Below are 22364 nucleotides of genomic sequence, written 5' to 3' on the forward strand. Positions count from 1 at the left end.
TGGAAGATAGTTCGGACACTATCCTATCCTGGCCTGACCATAGATTTTAGAACCCCCTGCTCAAACCCTCAAAAGCCTTCGCGCATGCAGGAGAGGATTTCTCGCCACAGGTACTTTGTCTAATATTGGGTTAATGATGACTGGCGACCGAAGACGTTTTCAGCCCCCAAACGGGTTAGATACTGATCTTTATATGATGTGGCTTCTCTCCACAGATATTTGTTAAACACTGCAGCCTGGAGGACGTGTTACCCACCTCCGGTGTATACCCACTCCGTGTTGTTTGGGAATTGGTAAGTACCTGGAACCCCACCCGCAAAATGACTCTATTTTGACCTATGAACATCCCCAATATAGGAATTCCCGCCCCGTATTTGACTTACCTAGTTAGGATGCCTTAATATGACAGGACTTCTTCCCCACTGAGCTGTCCCAGTTGAATGAAAGATGGTATGCTGATGGATGAATGGAATAAGGTGTTCCCACTGGTTTTCTGCTCCCCCCTCTCCATGGTTCATCAATTTTGACCATTTGTTCTTGCCCATTGAGGAAGAACCCATATGCCTTTGAGTGACCATATGCTATCAGTGCCTCAACACATCTCGTAGTGAAGTAAACGCTATGTATGTTCTGGAATTGTTTATCAAATGTATTTTTCTATAACTATATGCAATTTTAATGATATAACTTTTTTATCTACAGTGTGTGAGCCTCCACCCCCTGGTACATCACCGCCCTGATGAAGGTGCGGCCTGAATAGGCCCTACACCAAAACGCGCGTTGGCGTGAACGTTGTGGATGGCTAAAGTCTAGTTATTGTTAACTACCTTTTCTCTACCTGATTGCCTCCACAACCTGACCTTTGTCTATGCAGTCACAATATATTCTTTCTGCAGGCCTTGATGCACTATTATGAATGTTATGAATAGATGTATGTGACCGTATGTGTCTGTATCTGGTGAGTCTGAAAGTGAGTGTGAGTTTAGTTGGTGTGTCTCGAAGTGTGTGGGACGTGTACATATTTTATGAATCTTTTCTTGTTTGATCAATGTATTGTGAGAAAACTGTCTCCCTTGCCCCTATCTTATATGATATGTTGAGTTAATTGTAACCCATGTCAATCCAAATGATCCAGATGAACTTTTTCATACAAACTTAATAAATAAACCTAAAAAAAAAAGAAAAAAGTAAAATGAACTTTGTGTGATCTGTATTTGGCTCTGATACATATTTTATGTCACCATTCATTGATATCTAAGGATCCTATAGGGGACCGGGAAATATACCCTGGTATTAATTAAATTAATTAATTGTGGGTTTATATAGCGCTAGGATAGACTCCCGGAGGAGTATCTCCGCGCTTCGACCGCTGCGAAACCCTTCCTGGCTTCCCTGAGAGATGGTCCCTTAATGGGTATCTCCAGGGTGAGACCAGGCATCCCCGGCGGTCTGGTGGGGCTGTTAGTGCAGATGAGGCAAGCTTATGCCCAGAGTTGCCGAGTGTGATCGCTGATCAGAGTGGGCACCGAGGCGAGAGAATTATCGAGTCCGCTGACCCTGGTCCAGAAACCTGCCGCGTCGGGAATCGAACCCTGGTCCCAGGCCGTCCTCTGCTCTCGGGTCTGCCGCCTCTAACCGGTGAGCCACACTACTGCACTGGGTATACCCTGGCAGGGTAGTTGCTGATTCTATTGTATTGTTTGGAAGTGATTTGACCAAGGCTTCCTCAGTTACCGGTAGTTCTCCAAGAGGTTGATTTCTAAGGAATCCCAAATGATGAAGGGCGGTTCCGTGTGGAGACTGATGGGTATCCTTTCCACATCACATTGAGATGATGGTATCCTTCACGTTCTTGTGATTTTCACTTTTTTCTTTGGAAGGATTTCTTAGGACAGTCAGGATATATACTTTGGTAGACTCTTTCCAAGAGTAAGCCAAATTTCCAGTTGGCCTGGCAGATTGTTTGCAAACACTCTGTGTCTTTCAGGGGTCCACAAACCCACCAAGTTCAAACCAAGATAGTCCACAAACCGTACCAAGACACAGCCCATCGGCTACTGTCGTTCTAGCAAGGCTGTCTGAAAACTGCACCAAGACAATCCAGAGACTGTACCAGGACACAGCCCGTAGGCTCATGCCGTTCAAGAACGGCGCCATTTTTCCAAGTATCAAATCACTCACCTGGTGCACTCAGGTCGAGTAAAATTATTCTCCACTGACGACTCTTCGTTCAAAATGGTCAGTTCCAAGGTTTCTCCTTCTCAGGACCTCAGCCGGTGACCACTAGACAAGGAGTCGCCCAATCAGACGGGTGGGGCAGCTGCGAGAACCAAGCTCAATTGTGTGGGGTACCCCAATCTGCCTCGACCGACCGGACACAACCCCAACCCTGCAACCCGATTGCGGGTGAGTCATGTCACCTTGCGGGGTCCCTGTACATGCACCAACTGAAGGAAGTTGCCCTTAGAGCCCACCCGGCTTATTTACAACCACCTGCTATGCCTTTCCAAGTAATGAGTAGTCGGGCAGACAGTAGATAATGCAAACAGGCTTTTATTAGCAATACTCCGCACAGGAGTCCAATCTGACCTGCACCCTAAGATATCTGCCGAGGAACTGAGCCCCCCAACAGTTTGCAACACATAATGATTCTTCCCAAGAGCCTCCAACCACACCTCCAACCACACCCACAATGGAAAGTTACCGGCCTGGGCCGAACATGAACAAAGAAAGCACAGAATGATGAGCTTTCACCTGCCTGATGAGCACAGTAACTCAAGGTTACTGTGCTGAGCCTCAGCATCTCCTAACGTGGGAGCAGAACTACACACTTGGATAGGTATGCGAGGGCAGAATGGCCTATTCATTTGTAAGTTAAAAAGCAGCATTGAACGAAAGAGAAAATAATAATGAAATGCAGTGTTCTGCTGAGGCAAGCAATACGACTAATGAGGCCTAGTTCAGGCACAGCCTTAGCAGGCTAGTAGTGATTGCAAAATACAAAATGGAGTCACACTCACTAACTAAAGCTTGCATGTTACAGGGATCACTCAGCGGGTTGCATGATGTAAACACACATGAGATGTCATTTAGCCGCACACTACCGACCTATTGTGGCACAAAATATGTGTATAATAAGAATTGGGTTTCTCAAACCTAACACAACTCTTGCTATTAGGAAGGGGCAACCCTTTGTAATATCGAGTCTTAATGCCATGTACTATTGTTTTGCGACCGCATTTGCAGTTGCAAAACACTCGCAGTTTACCACCTACTTCAAGTAGGTGGTAAATCACTCTCAAACGGGAAGGGGTCACTAGGGGACACCTTGCCCTTTGTGAATGGGTACAATAATATTATTGAAGACCAATCAGTGGTCCCAGGGACCACTGCATGCCCTTATAAAATTAAACTGAAAAGTTTTGTTTTTCTTTTTCCTTTAAGGAATATGGGCTGCATTTAGAAAAAAAAACCTGCTTTATTAAAAAAGTAGTCACAGACATGATGGTCTGTGGACCCAGCAGGCCACCATCGCTCTGTTTAATTTATAGCTTAAACTGATCAAAAGTTACTTTAGAAAAAAAGCAGCAACACATATTACCCAAAGTAAAAAAACATTTGTAAAGACTGGCTGGTCATCTTTCAGCATTTGGGTGTTAAAGTGGTACTAATAACCTGAAACCTTTATTAAGTCAGTGCTAACATGGTTAAAAATAACAAAATAATAAAGAAGTACCATACCAACATCTGCCGCCTTATGCCAAATATTAATTCTCAACCTTGCTATATAATTTAGTTCTCTCCTGCCGCATAGTTTCAGTGACCCTGCCTAAAACGTAGCTAAGACAGTGTGGCCTTTTTGCCACGCTAGTATTCCTCCCCTTCTGGTAATAATAGTGCCTTACCATCAGCCGAGCATCACCTCAGCACAGCACCAACTCAGCACCACCTAAGAACTAGCTAAGCACCACCACATCACCATGTCTCACTGGACATGTATTAGTGTGCCAATTTAGGGGCCCATTACGATGAGTGTCCAACCGACATCATAGCAGAAACTGGACCGCTTAACAAAGAGGAAGCAGTCCCGCTTCTAGTATTACGATGAGACCGCATGCAATGCAGACGGAAAAAATAAACTTTGAGAACATCCATGTACTGGATGGCCCGCACCATGTGGGGCAGCCACATGGTGCATGGATGTTTGCAGGGGCACAAAAGGTGTTCCCCAGGCCTAACAGGGGAGACTGCGTGGGGACAGGGACCCTGCTAGGGACCCCCAAAGTAATTTTCTGGCAGTAAAATCTAGGTCGGGAAGGCCGACATTGATTAGCTGTCGGAAACTGACATCATAATCCCGACTGCGGTGCTTGAGCAGGCACCACTGCCATTTGGGGATTATCTGTTCAACCAATGCCCTGATGGGCTCCATGAGCGCTTCGGAAGTGGAGGTGTATTCCCCTGTGGGTTTCCTTCCAACCCCCAGTATCATAATATGGTGGTCGGATGGAAACCTCTGATGTCGGGTGTAAAGCCTCTGACATCTGTCGGATGGATTTCTACCCGACATCCTAATTAGGCCCTCAGTGAACCACATCACCAGCAAAGCAGGCCTAATTTGAATCACACCCATGCCTAGTTTTCAACTGAAATGTGAATGCACAGTCACTCTGAACGAGCGCCTAAAAGTCTCCACAGATTTATGAAACCTTTCCCTGCACAAAAAAAGAGCTAGAATATTGAAGCAAATTGTGCTCTACACTGCAACCCATATCCTCTCAAACTGTAGTTGTGTGGCAGGGTAGTCAGGTACAAGGTGTTAGCACTCAGTGCCTCTCTTGTTCAGCAGTACGGAAACACATTTGCCACCACAGATGAACTAGTAAGAGTAAACATAACTAAACATAATTGGCTCCTGAAGGTCCTGCTTCAGCAACTTTTTTTCCCATGAGTGGCCAGGAGTCAGCATAAAGTAGGGAATTAACAAAGGCACTGATTGGTAGTATCAATTATAGTAACCACCTGTTAAAAAACAGCCACTACAGTGAAGTGATTTAGTAACCATACCCGTCCTAAGCCCAGTTCCTCTTTGCTATACTATCGAGTTCTTTGTCCTACAAATGTTAATCCTCCATCCCCAGTCTACATACATTAACAGTATCTCACTAAGGGTGCCTACAAAGTGGCAAACACTGCCCCTTCATGAAGCAAGAGCAGCTGTGCACAGGGAGTCAACCCTCCCTCTTTGCCTATCTCTCTCAGCCATTAATGCCTACAAAAATCCATTTTTTTTAAACTTAGAGGCACATTTACTAAAATTGGTGCAACATAGTGCAGCAACCAGCACAGTTCAGCAACCAAAGTTGCTGCATTGCATTGCATGAGAGGGACAGAGCAGGAAAGATCTATTTCTACAGATATGGCTTGCCCTGCTCTCTCCCCTGTACTGGTACACTATCAGCTGCCAGCACCATGCACACACATTTTCCACTGAAGTGCAAAGATGCTGGTATCACGTCTAGCACTTGATGCCGACACATTTGTGCAGCATACCTTTTAATCTTTTCCTATTTGTATGTTGCTGTACAGCAAAAGATTGTACAAATAAAAGCATTTCACCAAGGTAATGCCAATGTCAAAACAAAGATTTTTTCATGCAAAATCCTATCTACCTTTTGGGAGATACGGTTTTGTATCAAAAACCGTGGGTAATTGCTTGGGAACAACAATGCACCAACCATGCAATGCCTTCTTTACACAAAGTAATAAAAAGCAGCTGTAGTTGCACCCTTGTTTAACTTTGAGGGGGCTTTCTAGCGCAAAAAGTTTTGCATTGGAAAGTATATTTCAAGTAGTACTGTGCATCAATTTGCGTCACTTTTGTGATATCAAGCTGGAGTAAAATGTTAGCAGCTGCATCGCCTAGTGTCCTACCCCCACCAAACCACCATCTTCGAAAAGTCTTCCCTACCTAATCCTCATATATATAAATATATATATATATATATAAATGACTGTTGTCTGGCTACCACCGTTCCATCCTGCCTAAGGAGAGGGCTCCTTTGTCCTTCCCCAAAAGTAAAAAAATAAACCTTGTGCCCTCCTTCCCTCTCTCACCCTGTCTAAATATATTTTAAGTCAGTATCTAAAAGATTATCCTGCCACAGTCTTTCATACCCTTTGAACCATCCCTCCCCACCTTATTGTCGTGCTTTATTGGTTCAGTTGGAGGATGTAGAGCTGGTGTATGTACGGACAGCAGTTCCCATTGAGCCTCATTAGTATGAATTAACCTCCTTGGTCAGCTGTGTGTTTAGAATACAATGTCACAAGGATGGAATTGTAGGATAAGTTCTTTGCCCTGGGGCAAAAATTAAGGGATTTTGCACATTTGAAGCATTGATACCTTGCCACCAGCATTCAAAACGTTATGAGATAATAGCTCTGGTGAGATAACAAAAGCAAGGGGAAGGAGAGGCCCCAGATAAGGGAAGTAAGCAAATAAAAGAGCCTGTCACAGACTGAAGTCAGATGGGACCTGCTAAATACAAGAGATTCAGAGACAATAGACTTAAGAATAAATGAAACACACAAGAAAAGTGCACACATTGAAAGGACAAGGAGACAAGGAAATAAAAGTTCAGGCTGAAATTGGGGCAATTGGAACTTGACTTAGAAATAATACTCCACAGACAAGAAACTGAAAAGTCAAATATACTGTACTACAAATACGCTGTAGCAACACCACCACGGACATTTTCGAACACCTATTTAGAGCTCCATAAGGAACCAATGGCCTGATTTATATATTGATGGAGAGGATACCCCATTGCAATGGCGACAAAGTTCCTTTCCTGACAATATAGTAGTCCTCCCACCACATGTACATGCAGGTGGACCTTACAGTTAAACATGGTGAAGACTACTCTGTCTTTACCATGATTAATCCCCTCTGACAGTCCTGGGGAGTAAAGGCTGTTTAGAGAAATGGCAAAATGTCTGCCCAACCAATTCAGATGTAGTCATTTGTTTACTGTTTCTTACTGCCAGGTTTTAGAATAGTAAAATCATTATAATACTCCCACCCCAACATGGGAGATGACTCCCATAGTGAGGGGGGCATTTTATTTAATTTCAGTTTCAGGATTCTCTTTTTCAAACGAAAACTGGAATAATCTGTGCTACAAGGCTGTGTCCTTCTGAAACAGCCCCATAGTAGAGAGTTAAATGCATTGACAGGAACCACTGCCACCGCGGTTCCTGGTAATGATTCTATAAATGACCGCCTGCTTGGTGGTCATTTAGAAATCTGGCTGGTGTTTTGTTCAACCAGAGGAATGGGATAATTTGCTCTTTTGCCCTGGTGGCCCTACTTGCCATCGCCCAGATTTAAATCAAGCACCAAGTGCGATGAGGGTTGTCCATCACCATCACTGTTCAGTCAAAAACCAAACATGGTCAAATGAACAGGCATGGAATAACTGAAGAGAACAGTCACACAGTACTGGACAGTTTTGGAGTACGTTAATATAGTCCATTTATGCAGGTCCCAAATATCTTTACAATCTGATTGTTTCTTTCCATCTAACACACATATGGGATGTTTATTAACATTTCCATCCATATATATCTCTCCACTTCGCTCTCCCTCCAGCCATGCAAGCTCAGGACCACAACTATACACAAAATCTCAGATTGGCCAACCCAGTGCAGTAACCAGCTAAGCAAACTGTATCATATGAAATATCCTAAAGGGACATGCTGAGCTGCTCAAAACTTAACAGCATACTGAAAAAAATAAAACTGTCCAACTATTTCTTAAACTTTATCGTCCAACACACTGCTATGTGCTGAGTCCCATAACATGATAACCATACCTCATGATCATCACACACAACATGAAAATATTTCCCACATAGGATCAAATCAAAAAGAACATCCTTCTGACCACACACCCTACATGGTGTAGCATGCTACTCATGTAGGCAAGCACTTCAGTCCCCAACATAGGGGTAGTAAGCGCTATATAAATGCTGCAATACAATACAGCACAAAAAATGGAAGACAAGGCAGTAAGGCCATATCTCTCAATTTGTCTGTCGCAGCCTGATCGTGAACATCTCAATTTTAGCCAGAGACTCCATTTTGTTTTACAAATTATGACATTATTTTACCTTCCAGCCATATATTTGAATCTGTATGTTTAAAATACCCTCAATACACATTGATTCAAGTGTATGCCATATTTAACAAAGTAATGTAAATGTTTACATGGGCTCTGTCATGATTCAATCTTCTACCAACTATGAAACGATGACCAACATGTTGGAGGAATAGCACGAATAGTTGAACCTGTTGATCACCAGGTTATGAGTTCGAATTCTGGCAAATCCCAGTCCGCCTACTGTCTTCATGATGATTGGTAAAAAGAGTTTCATAAACTGGAAAGTAGCGACATCTATTACATACACCAGCAGGTATGAGCCCCTGACCTTTTCCACTGACACTGCTTCGCTCAGACTGTTGCATTGAACAGCAAAGCAGGGGAAGAAGGGAGCCTGGAAAGTCAGTTGGTGACACATTCCAAAGGTGGTGAGTTAACAGTCATGGGCTATATTGAAGACATTAAGATCCCTCACCTAGATCACTGACAGGAAGAATATATTATTGTTGTTACAAAACTGTTCTCTGCATGATAAATGGGGGTGTTCCCCTGCCTGGAGTACATGCCTACATGTAAAACTGGTATCCTGACTTTTTGTGTGGCCCTGTCACCCTTCTCAGCTGGCATGTGCATGGAGGCCTAGGTCAGTCCCTTAAAATGTGAGGTCCAGATCCTGTTCTGTGATCCGGAAGGAGGCACAAAGTGTATGCTCATAGCAGGTGTAGACTACCCTCTATGCTTATGTTCCACTTATGATTTTTACTTTAACACCCTCGTGCGTTGTGGCACACGCCGTTGCTTCTGTTTCTAAACCTTGCCCAATCATGTCTTGGTGGGGCACTTAGCTTAGCATCATGGTTCTTGACTACTAAATGCATTACTTCATTCAGTCTTACTTCCTCAACTTGTGCAATGTTCAGCCCAATTCTACACTATTTCAGGTTTCCATGTTCTCTTCCTTGCCTGCTGTCTTTCATCCCTTTTCCAAGTTCCTGCATAACTTTCTCTTCATTCGTAGTTCCTTGATTCTCTTTGCTTTGGCACACTCTCTGCACCCTTGCTCCTTCCCTAAGCCTCCAACTATTTATTCCTTGGCGGCTCAGTGTGCAGCAGCTTGCAACAGTCTTTTCTTCTGAGGCCCGACTTGTTCTTGTACTGACCTGCTTTGATTCCAGGCTTGTTCCTTAAACCTTTCCACCTTGTTTTCTCTGTGTTTCATGCTCTCTACTCTGTACTTTGTTACTTGATATTTCCTGTTTCTGTCTCTTGTTCTTGCTACCTTTCCATCCCTCCCCTCACCTGTGGTTCAGCTTCTGTCTGCACACTCCTTGTCCTGCCCTTGTTGGTGTGCAATTTCTTAGCCTTGGATACGTGTTCCTTACCAAGTGAACTTTGATTCAGTCCAGTCCCCATGTGTTTGTAGCTTCCCTTTTTTACAATGAGTTCTGTGATCCCATTTGCAAAGAATTTGAGGTCTTTTGGTATCTGGACTCAGCTGCGCTCCGTGCAGGTAATAGCGGTGGGGCGGTGTGGCGGTGAGGCTGTGTTGGGGAGGATTCCAAGGAATGATGCAGAGGGAAAATTAATACATTATTTAATTTTCCCTCTGCATTGCACCAGGCAATTCTCCCCAACGTGGCCCACCGTCCCACCGCTGTTACCTGCACGTACCGCTGCTCTCTGGACTACTATTACCAACAGTGCCAATGAGATTCTTAGGCTTGATGCTTCTTGCATCAAGACTCACCGAGCACTCTCATAGGAACTGTTAGGTGTGTTCCTCGACTTTGCAAGAGTAACTACTCAGAGAGATCACTTCACAAAGAGCATGTAAACTCTCATCTATTTTGCTTCTGTTTCGACCATCATCTGTCCATGATAAGGGACATAAACACTTTACCCTGGGAACCAAGGTGCTTCAGAACCCAAGGTTAGGTTTCTTTTAAGTGGTTATTGTTAGATTACATGGGTATGACTGTTAAAGAAAGGTTGTGATCCTTGACATAGGTGTGAGCAATTTTCTGCAATACAATAATAGGGATGAAGGCGAACATGCATTTGACTACAAAAGCCTGCGCTCAGAGTAATCAGGCTGGCAAAAGATGGAAAGTAAGGGAAGTTTCCCTTGAAAAAAAAGGAGAGCAAACACTTCGAAGTTTTAAGTCAAGGTCCCTTGTCATTGGTATACAGAGGAGGTTTTTAGAGATTGCATATAATCATAGGATGCAAAACTGTAGAAAGAAACAACATTATTTGCATGTCAGATAGGGCTATACCAGATATGTTTGATAAGGACAAGAATCAGGTGAACAGGCTATCTCCTGAAAGGCTACCACTCGGCCACCTCATTAGCAAGAACAAGGGATCAGCACAAGGGCTGGAAGCATTATTAATGGTTGGACACTTATAAGGAAATATCAAGAAGTTTAAGCAATGGTCAAATTTGGGGGCAGTATTCTCATGGCCATAGCAACGTGAGAGAGTACATTAGTGACTAGAATGCAGAATAAGGTCATGGGGCTGAGACAGTAGCTGGGTGTTGGACAGTGTACTAGGGATAGGTTAGTGACCTGGACCCAGGAAACTGTAGTTGAGTTTTAATTACTTGACCTCAAAATACAGAAGCAGATGTAGGTGACATGTGTTGATCAGTATATGGAAGTATGGCTGGGTTAGTGGTATGGACACAGTATACTGTACTTGGGAAGTCGGACGGATGTCTGTCGAATGAAAGTAGCTCTCATAGGAGGTACACATGCATAAGGTGCTCACACTGTGCTTCTTGCTCATCGATGATTTACCATTCTTAAACCCCATTCTCCCCCCACATTTAAACCACTGTTCCTATAGAAATCCTAAAGCACAAAGTGTGCTAGAAGCCTGAAATCAGCTTTTCCAGGAGCTCCGTAGTCAAGTACACCACGGCCCGATGGTGCCCATCCCTTTAATAAATAGATCAGACATTCTGGCACCTGAACATCTCTCACTAAGACGACTGCTGCCTCAGCTCTGCTTACTTATGTAAAAAAGAAATCTGTTAGCCTATAAAACAAGCATTTGCAATGCAATTGGTCTCGCCTTTGGGACCTTATATGTATTTAGCTAGGCAGCACATTAACCTGGGTGCTAAAACATCTACTGTTATTTAACATGGAGGGAAAGTAAGCACCAAACTGCCTGACACGCCAGGTATGGGTACACATGGAGAGAAATATTGGCTTTCAGCGGCAAATGGAATAGTTCAAGGATCTATTTGTAATAAAAAGCAGGGTCTTCGATGGTCATATCACTGAAAATACAAGATTTGAAAAAAATATTTTTGTCTACGGGTGCACTTGGAAGACAATTTCTATGGACTGGAATCTAGAGAATGCTAAAGTGATTCTGGTATTTTACTGGCCTCTACTGGTCGTTTTCTATCATGACAGTTAAATAGAGGCAGTTGAACAGAAAAAAGTCCCTAAGCGGGAGCAGACAAGTCCTAGGGCTGATCTCCAGACCACACAAAGTACATACACATATAAGTATATATAAGTATATACTAAAGTATATACAAGAGGTCTCGAATGCTCGACCTAATGCAAAAAGGCCTTGTAAAATGATTTTTCCAATAAAATGGTTGTGTGAAATCTTATTCTCTCACTAAAGTTTTATGAAGGCAATGCGATTTGCAACTTCACAAAGTGAAGTGAATTTTAAAAATTTAAAAATTGACAAACTTTGACAGTGTTGTAAAGTTTGTTGCCACCTTCACAAAACTTCACGTATGAACTAAATTTACAACACAAATATTATTTTACTATAATTGTTTTCTAAAATACTTTATCTGCAAGAGGATTATCCCCCAAAATATAGGTTTGATTGTAATTTTCATTGCAAAAACTGTTTTTTTCAAGATGTTTTCACCAGATTATTTAAAATGTCGCCATGTTTGAGAAGTCAACCACCTTTAAAAAATAACTCACCAGATTTAAATTCCTTAATTGTCCCTGAAATTCAAAAGCAACAAGAAAGTGAAAGGAATTAGTGAAGGTTGTGCTTTCCCCATGTTGTCCACTATCAGAAAAAGTACAATTAATTTAACCTAAATAATTTGCAATGTATATTATCCCTAGTCAGTGCTCCTGTGTATTCCAAGTGAACTTTAACTGATGCACACAAAGTTCGTCCATCTGCACACTGTTTTAAATTGTGATCAGTTTCTCACTAGTATATCAGCTGTCAAAATCTATTCTATGAAAGTGAAAAAAAGCCTAAAAAAACAAAACAATAGTCATTTACAGCCAGAATACAACACATTTATCTCTGTTTTCATAGTTTTGGGTGCTCTTTTCCACATTCCTAACACTCATCTGTGGGCAGGCAGCTGTGAAGTAGACAATAATATTTATTGTTCCAACATCTTATCAATGTAAACAGCAGACAGCCCAGGAGCCCGCTAATGGGTCGTGAATCCTGATCCTTACCCCTTCTATACTGTGCTCCACACTTGGGTCGTGCAAGGTTTAAGGACTAATTGGCTGACAGAGCTAGTCTTGTTATTGTTAAAGATTGCATTTCTAGCGAGAGAGAAGCTTACAATAAGTTTATTCGATTGAAGAAACCTAAGACCGTTCCTTGGAATTTGTTTTTGTGTTTGTTTTAGTTTGCGTATTGGAATGCAAGTCAAAATAAAAGATCAGGCAGCCGATATCCTTGTTTGGTGGCTCCGTGCCCATAATCAGGGGCTATTATTGAGTTATTTATGCTTCAGCAAAAGTCCGAGGTGGGCACATTTTCGCAGACAAACATGCAATGCTGTGCCTGGTAAAGAAAAATAGTAATATTTGGGCAGTCAAACAAATAGCACTTACATTATGGAGAAGTGAGAGGGCTTACTTATTTTCGGACTAGGACCTCAGTCAAAAAAGCAGAAATTGTTCCTTCAATGTCAAAATCATTTATATTTTTCAAACGTGCAGTTATTTTCTCCACATGCTAAATGTTTAAATGTAATCAATTAACTGCCCATAAAACGTTTCCATTCCTTGCCAAATGTACTTGCACTACCTTTTTTAGTCCCTGATGATCATAACCATGCATTTTCAATCTGTTGATTTCCTTACACCACTGACCAAACAGCTGTAGGCTTTTTTAACAACTACATGTCTCCACCTCTGTTGTTATAAGTTCAGCCGGACTAAATTTCACTTTGCTTCCATTGACTTGAATGAATAAAAAGGCACAGAAGCTGATAGAACAGTGCTTGTCAAGTTTGATCTTCATGAGTATTTACACATTTTGATGAGGCAGGCTGGGTCTTCTGTCCATGACGAGTGCTCCCTGAAAACTACAAATATTAGCAAAAAAAATCCTTTTCTAAAGAGGTCAAGTAGTGCACATTTTGTATCATTTAATGACAACACATAGTCAATACAATAAGACGCTTCTTGATAATCCACCACTTAAATAGAGGCATCCAGTGCTGAATACGGAATGAATAAAAAACTCCTGTCGGTAATTAATTCCAAAAATAACCCAGTGCAATTGCTTCTTTCTGAAGTGCCAGACTGGCTTGGACAGCAATTACTTTCCCACACCTCTTGAAAGGATTTCTTCCTCCAGGAGACGATTCTTTCTGGAAGGGGGGGGGGGGGGTGTATTGAAATTACTTAATTGATTGAACTTTCCCAAAGACGAGATGGATAGCCGTCCCACCACAATATTTATGGATGGTTACTTCTCATGCGACTCAAGGTTGTCCCTTCCTCTTGACCTGATGTAGACCCTGTGAGATGGTTCTAAACTGCCACTATCATTTCGGTTGAAACCTAGACAATATATATTGCCTACACCAAAGAAAAATGCCTCCTGGACTTCTAAGAACTTCCAGAACTCCTATCCTACTTGCTGAGGATTGTTTTAGGGCCTCATTGGATTTTGGCAGACAGGTTCCTCCATCGCAACGGTGACAGATATCCTGTCCGCTGAAATCTATATGTCATTATTTCCTATGGGATACAGATTTCAGTGAACAGGATACCCGCCACTATAGTGATGGAGTAACTCATCTGATGACATCTAAATCATGCCCTTAGTCTGCTCTGGGTAGTCAGCTTGCAGAATGCTTCAGCACTGCATTGCATGTTTTGTGCCATTTTACCTGTACAGTCACCTTATCCCTCAATTGTTCAGTTCACATGAGCACTTTGTTCCCAAGATTTGGAGCAGCCGTCAATTCATGGTGCAGAGTTTTTCTCAAGAACTTGTGAAAAAAAAGAAATATATACATTGTTGAAATTAACTTATTTCTCGCTGGTTGTGTTTTCTCTAATCTTTGTTGTTGATTCTCTTTTTAGTGAACCTTGAGTTGTACTGGGCTATTTTGAGAATTAATTACACACAGGATTGTTGCTGTTCATGCCAATTGTTATGCCGATTCTGAGGTTTACAGGGCCACCCCCTTTAGCAAGCAATGAATGAAAGCAAATAGCTCATTTTTCACCTTGAATCCAGTATAGTGGCACAGATGCAACCTTTGGAGGATACACTCTCTTGGTATATTCTGGTATTTGGCTCTGGTATGCTGTAGGCTACTTGTAGCATGAAGTGGGATACCTTTTTCTTTTTGAGGAGGTCCTGCACAATCAGAGCAATGAGATGAGCTAAACACGGCACTCACAAGCTTTTTCCATGTGTCATGGTTTTTACAATATTTCTACCACCTTCAGTGGCAGCAAATCCAATTCTGAGACCCATGAGTTCAAGTCATTTGAAGATCTTCACACTGGATTCAGTGTTCATTGTCCAGCAATGCACATATAGTCTGATGACTGACCACTGGTCCACATGTCTGTAATGAAAGAGACAGATAGCAGTGCCCCTCGGTGCTTCAGCAACCAATCCTAGCATTTGACAATGTAGCTGTGGTACACCACATTTGAAAAATAAATTGAGCCTGGAATGTTCCATTATTGAAAAAGGAACTCCACAAATTCCCAAAACATTTCTCCTTCTGCCAAAAAATTGGAGGATGTAAAGCACCAACTCTTCGCAAGTTTCCCAATACGTAAATCGACCAGGCAATGGTTTTATTGCAACTTTGCTGAACATAGCCTTGATAGTACTTTGTGTTTTGTTCAAGTCATAAGTTAATGAGCTTAAGTGGAGACATGCTACTTCAATACTTTGGGATATCTGTGATATCCCTTTTTATTTGTGCTAAGCAGAGATTGCTGCTGATGACAAATGCATACAATGAAGGACACAGCTTGTTATCCTCAAGTAGGAAAATGTTTACGTGGTTTTCAATGACACATTGGTTTGCGACCAATTGTTCAGATTACTTACCGCTAAGCTTCCTTACTATGAGTCACTGTCTTCCTTGTCACAGCCAAAATTTAAATAGCATCAGTTGTCTCTTACCAGTCACCACTCAGCACCGATACAAAAATAAATGTGTAGGTTCTCCCAATATTGCTGATACAATTATTTATTGTGTCAATCTACTTAGGAGGCGCAAAGCCCTAACACTTCCTGAAATATCAAAGCTCAAAAAAATTTCTAAAGAGGTGATTTTATTCCTCACTCCATTCCGGGAAGGTGAGAGCCAATTATGACTGTAAGGGTGAAGAAAATGACTCAGAGTAATGAAGCTTACTGGTAAGTAATTCAAGCATTACCTCCTCCTCAGTCTTTCTCATCCTAGTCAAAAAGAAATGAGCATATACCCAAGCTGAATACAATTGCTGATAATGCCAATAACAAAATTCAAATGCAACATCAAATACTTCTATATCTTGTGTATTTATTTACCAACCTAACTGTGTGACTGTAGATTGAGAATTTCTCCCCATTAATTCTGTAGTGGGAAATAAAGGTATCTGGCAATGCTCACTTTGCTGCTGCGCAAATGTCTTTTTAGTATGCTCCTTTGAAGGTGGCCCAAGTTGAGGAACTACTTTGGTGAACCTGCCCTGTACTGAAGGAGAAAGAGGTATCCCTGCTTCAGAGTATGTAAAGGAAATAGTTCCTATTACTCACCACCTGGAAAGAAGAGGTCGTAGGCTAATGGCCAATTCCTGCAAGATTAAAGACACCAAAAAGGACATCTGTTTGTCTGAAAGATGAAGATCTGTTCAAATAAATAGAAAAAGCTCTACATACATCAAGTGTGTGCAATAATCTCTTCCTGTCTGTAGATGGAGCAGGAAAAAAGACAGGGAGATTCAGGTCCTGTGAATAATGAACAAATTATGACACATTTGGCAAAAAAGTGGGTCTGGCTTAGAAACCACTTTGTCTGTAAAAATCTAAGGAAAGGCTATTTGAAAAGAAGGTCCTAAATCTTGCCCAATCTTCTCCCGAATGGGATGGCAACCACAAAATAATTGTTCATGTTATGAAGTTAAGACTGACAGAATCAGGGGGCGTGGCTTAGCGCCCGTAGGAGATGGCGGTGCCGGCGTGAGCGCTCCGTCGCGGCTGGGGTGCACCAGCAGACCGCATTGGTTTTCTTCTCCACGAGCGGAGGATTCCGACGTCGGAAGGTGTCCAGAGCAGGATGCGACCTTCTGTGGGAGCCTTTCTAGTCATTTAACACCTTTTTCGATCGATGCTCTCCAGTACGCGGCTCTATGACGGCCGCGGGCGTCATTTTGTGCAGTCCCTTTGCATGACGATCCTCACAGATGCAATATCGGCGCTTCTAACAAATCCCTTGTAACGCCTGAAGCCTTCTTCTTCCCTCATGGTGGGTCATCATTTATCTAGTAAATGACTTTTCTTGCTTCAAATAACCTCCCACTTCTGTTTCCAAGTGGCATGATTTTTTTCCTTTCCACACAAGCGGTCATTTTGTCACTTCAACACCTTCTGGCTCCTTCAATCCTAATATGCCTGCGCAGTTTCACCTATTTGCCTATTTTGCTTCTTCTACGCATTACAGCTGATTTGCGACTCTGCTGAATATTTTTTTTTAGCTACTCTCTTCATTGGCAGCTAACTCTTTTTGCTTATTCACAGCACAGTATGTCATATGCGGTTTCCAGATCTTACCAGTCAGAAGCTTATACCCTGTTGCGGGCGGCTCTTTCCTTTCTCAGCCTCAGCAGCCCTTGCTTCTAGTTCTTGATCTTGCTATTTTTGCTTTGCATATGAGTCATGATTTTAGCTCTTCATTGCTGTGTTATTTAATTTTTCTTCCAATGCTGACTATTTATTCTGGAAGATAAGGGGTATTTTTCTCTTCTATTGCTCACCGCCTGCTTGTGCTTCTGGTAAAGATTGCTAGCCTGATGGGCAAACTTACAACGACTTGCGCCAGCAAAACCTCAAAGCGCACTTTTATAAAAAATTCAACGGTTTTCTCAGCATTGGCCCAGTTGGAAGCTTCTCAAGAACCTCCTGTTCTTATGTCGAAGCCGGCCATGGAATCTCTTCCTCAGCCTAACGGGAAGACCACAGTTAAGCGACTGAAAAAAGACCCCCCCTCACCATCTGCTCCTGCTTCTGTTCCTTCTGCATCTATTGACTTGTTGTTGGAAGAGATAAGGGCACTCCGCCCTTTTATGGAAGAGACTAATGCTAAATTACAGGTTCTAACTGACAACTGGACTCAAATGGAAGCACGGGTCGCGTCGGTGGAACACAGTGTTTCTTCTCTTCAGGAATCCTCTGCTAAGACAGCGCATATGCATTCCCAGATCCCCTCTCTTCAAAAGCAGGTTGAGGACCTTGAGAACAGAAATAGACCCAATAATCTGCGAATCTCTGGCCTTGTGGAAGGTTGCGAGGGGAGTGACCCTATTGCTTTCTCCAAGTCATTTCTCCCTAAACTTCTACATCTTCTGGAGGACACTGTGCTCAACATACAAAGGGCTCACAGGCTTGGTCGAGTTCCTTTGTCTACTTCTCCCTCGGTGAAGCCCAGAGGCGTCATCATGTATTTCCTACAATATACTGACCTTCTAAAGGTCCTTTCAGCAGCTAGAGCCTCTCCTCGTCTTACGTGGTCTGGATCCTCCTTGTTTTTCGCACAGGATTATGCTAGAGCCACGGCCAACCGCTGCAAAGCCTTCCTGGACATGAGACCTGAACTTCGATCCATTGGTGCTCGTTATGGACTTTTCCATCCTTGTCTCTTTAGGGTCACGTATAACAACAAGACGACGACCTACGAGGATCCTGTACGACTCCAGAGCTTCCTGAATTCATGTCAAGCAGCTACCATGGATACTTCTGGTCCCTCTTCTGCATTCCCTCCTTGACTTTTGTGACTAATGTAGTGTTTTCTTTCTTGCAGTTTTGTGCTATATGCATGGGTTTATGCACAGGTTTATTAGTTTTATCATAGGTACTCATGTATTGTGTTTTTATTCCCTTTCTTCATGTTGCTCCTGTTGTTCATAATGTTCATTGTTTATTCTCCCCTTTATATATGCTGCCTTTTTTGGTATGACCTTCGCGTAGTTTTTCTGATTGTTTTCTTGTTTTTCCCCTAACTCTCTCCTCTTGTCTCCACAGATGATGCATTATGTCATGTGTTTCCCCAGCCAGGCGGTTCGCAAGCCCTGACCGTCTTGTCTCCTCCAGTTGGCTCTACCCCTCCTCCTTATACGTTTGGTTCCCTTTCATGCTTGTGTTCCCATCACTTCCCCTACCATTAAGTACGTTTCCTTCCCTTATTGATATGTTCACTTTTGTTTCTGTCCTTAACTTCTCTTCCCTTTTACCCTTACTTCTTGTTCTCTTTTTCGAGGTGTCACTTTTTCTCATTCATTTTCAATCTCTCCCTGTTCATCTATTTTCTATTTCATCATCTTCTTTGCTTCTTCTCCTTTCATCTTCATGTATTTTTCATGCTTCTGAGGTTCGCTCTTATTGCAGTTGTTTTCCTTTTTTTCTGTTTTTTTAATGTAAGTACGTATTGTTTCATGGAACGTTAAAGGTCTTAATTCACCCATTAAGAGACAATGAATCCTTTCTCACCTTGCTAAATTGAATGTGGATTTCGCCTTTTTGCAAGAGACTCATTTAACTGAAGCAGAATCTGTTAAGCTTAAAAGAGGTTGGGTGGGAGAGGTACATTTTGCTCCCGGAGATGGTAAACGGAATGGGGTCACTATTCTTATTCGTAAGTCTCTTACTTACTCCATCTTAGATACTGACTCAGACTCTGATGGTAGATGGTCATTTGTCAAGCTTTCCTTGAGGGGTGTTCCACTCTCCCTTTTTAATATTTATGCCCCCACAGGTCGTCATCCGAATTTTTGGCATGAGATGGCTACTCGCATCACTAGTCTCGTAGATGATCATTTTATTTTAGCGGGGGACTGTAATCAGCCTCTTGATCCTTTTTTAAACCGAAACTCCAAGACCTCCTTCATCCCAAACAAGCCTCATAATCTTTTTACTCACGCTATTTCACAGCATAAACTTATTGATGCTTGGCGTTTATGCAACCCAACGACCAAAGAGTTTACCTTTTACTCTCCCTCCCACCATTCCCAATCACGTATTGACTATATTTTTGTATCCCACCATCTTGCACAGTCCCTTACTCATGCAGAAATTGGTCCTATTCTATTATCTGACCATGCTCCTGTCCATAGGGATATTGATATTCTACCCAAAGTTACTGGACCAAAGAGATGGCGTTTCAATAATTCCCTACTTTTAGATCCCAAATTTACCGCCTCTTTTACCGAATTTTTTAATGAATATTTTACTTTCAATGATACCCCTTCTTTTCCTATGCACACTATTTGGGATGCTTTCAAGGCCACAGCTAGGGATTTCATCATCCGTTTTGTGTCTGCGAAACGGAAGGTTGCACGTAAATATACTAGTGACCTCCTCCGCAAAATCAAGAGTCTGGAGCACTCCTACTATACCTCTCACTCAAAGGAAAGCTTGACAGCGCTTATTGATGCTAAATTGAAATTTAACAAGAAATCTACAGAGGATGCTTCTCTTTACTTATTGAAATCTAGTTCCAAATTTTATGGTGGGAAAAATAAAGCAGGGAAAATTCTAGCTAATTATTTAAAAGTCAAACATAACAAGTTAAATATTGAATCTGTATTTGCTGAGAATGATGTCCCTCGACATAAAGACACCGATATCCTCGATAAATTCCCTCGTTTCTACTCAACCCTCTATTCCTCTGAAACTCATCCTACCACTCAATCTCTCTCTGATTTTTTCTCTACCATTCGTCAACCAGACCATTTCCCCATTGACTTAACCTCTTTGGCATTGGACGTCTCCCAGCAGGAATTACTCTTCGCTCTCAATTCTCTCAAAAAAGATAAAGCTCTGGGGCCTGATGGCTTTACTGTTGAGTTTTATCTTCATTTCTCCAAATTGCTAATACCCAAATTACACTCTCCTATTGATTCCTTTGTTACCCTGGGTGGCTCTTCAGGTACCTTTGCTGATGCTCATATTAGTATTATTCCTATGGAAGGCAAAGATTCTCGATATTGCAAAAATTATAGACCAATTTCCCTTGTCAACATTGATTATAAGATCTATGCCAAATCTCTTGCAGCGCGATTAGACCCCTTTTTACCTGAATTACTTGGCCCCGAGCAATCTGGTTTTGTTAAGGGCCGTTTTATTACTGATAATACTAGGCTTCTTTTTAATGTTTTGTCTAAATCCCCACGCTTTCCAGATTCCCTGGCGGCTACTGCCCTGGACGCAGAGCAAGCGTTTGATAGGGTAGAATGGACTTATCTTTTCTCTGCCCTCAAATGGTTTGGTTTTGGTCCCAAATTTGTGTCCTTAATCTCCTTTCTTTATTCCAATCCTAGAGCAGCGGTTTGTGCAAATGGTCTGGTTTTCTCCTTTTTTGATTTAGGCAGAGGCGTTCGGCAAGGTTGCCCTTTATCCCCTTTTCTCTTCAATTTAGCTTTGGAGCCTTTTCTTTCCAAACTCAGACAAAACCCGGACATACACGGCTTTCAGACATCACAATCTCACATTAAGCTTGCTGCTTACGCCGATGACATTTTGCTCTTTATCTCCAACCCCACTGTCTCCATTCCCACCTTCCTTTCTGAAGTTTGTGAGTATTTGCAGATTTCTGGATATAAGTTGAATAAGGATAAGTGCGAAATTTTACCCCTCACGAATATACCTTCAAACCTGATTTTGTTGACTCTAATTTCACTGGAGCTCCTCTCACATCAAATATTTAGGTTTACACGTCACTCCCTCCATCACAGACACAGTTTCACTTTGCCTCAACAAATGTATCCAGAAATTGACTGATCTCACTACCAAATGGCACCCACTCTATCTTTCTTGGTGGGGACGCCTAGACACTATTAAGATGATGTTATCTCCCATTGTTTTGTACACCATTTCTAATATTCCTGTCTCTATTACCACGAAGTTCTTTAGGAAGATTAATTCTATTCTTTCTTCTTCTCTCTGGTCAGGCAAAAAACCCCGGATGTCTCTTTTCAGATTGACACGTCCTAAATCTGAAGGAGGTGTCAATTTTCCTGACTTTCCGACTTATCACAAGGCTTTCCTTTTAAGCCAGGCATCCTTCTGTCTGCGAGACCCTGATGAACCTTGTCCTTTATGGGTTACTGTAGAACGTCTCTCTCTTTCTCCCTTTACTTTTGCTGAATTTCTATCTTTTTCTCGCAAACCAGTTACTATCCATCCCCATACATAAATTCACAGTCAAGCTACTCTTAGTCTCCTCCCTGACCCCCCCTTCCTCTGTTGCTGATTTTTTATCCACTACCATCTGGCAAAATAACAATATCCTTATTAACACCAAACGTTTCTATTGGAAATCCAGGAGGCAAAAGGGTTTAATTTGGGTTTCTCAACTTTTCTCTCAATCCACCTTTTTATCTTTTTCCATGTTACACCACTCTTTTGATTTACCTGCTTCCTTTGCTCGTAACTATCTTATACTTAAGGAAGCGGTCATGTCTACTTATACGCAAATCCTGCATTCTCACAATTTCTCTTCGTCTCCTAACCCCGCCTCACAACTTCACTCTTTTTTGGCTGTTCATTCCAAGGTTTCTCTTATCTACGCATTCCTTCGCTCCACGCCTTTGCCTCGTTCAAAGGCTAGGGTAGAGGAGCAATGGGAATGTGACTTTGGTACTTCTTGGCCTACTTCACTATGGGATAAGTTATGGGTCAAAATTTTCAAATCCTCTAGATCTGCCACTTTAACTCAGACTGT

The sequence above is a fragment of the Lissotriton vulgaris genome, chromosome 6 (genome assembly GCF_964263255.1).
Source record: "Lissotriton vulgaris chromosome 6, aLisVul1.2, whole genome shotgun sequence".
In the NCBI taxonomy this organism is placed as follows: Eukaryota; Metazoa; Chordata; class Amphibia; order Caudata; family Salamandridae; genus Lissotriton; species Lissotriton vulgaris.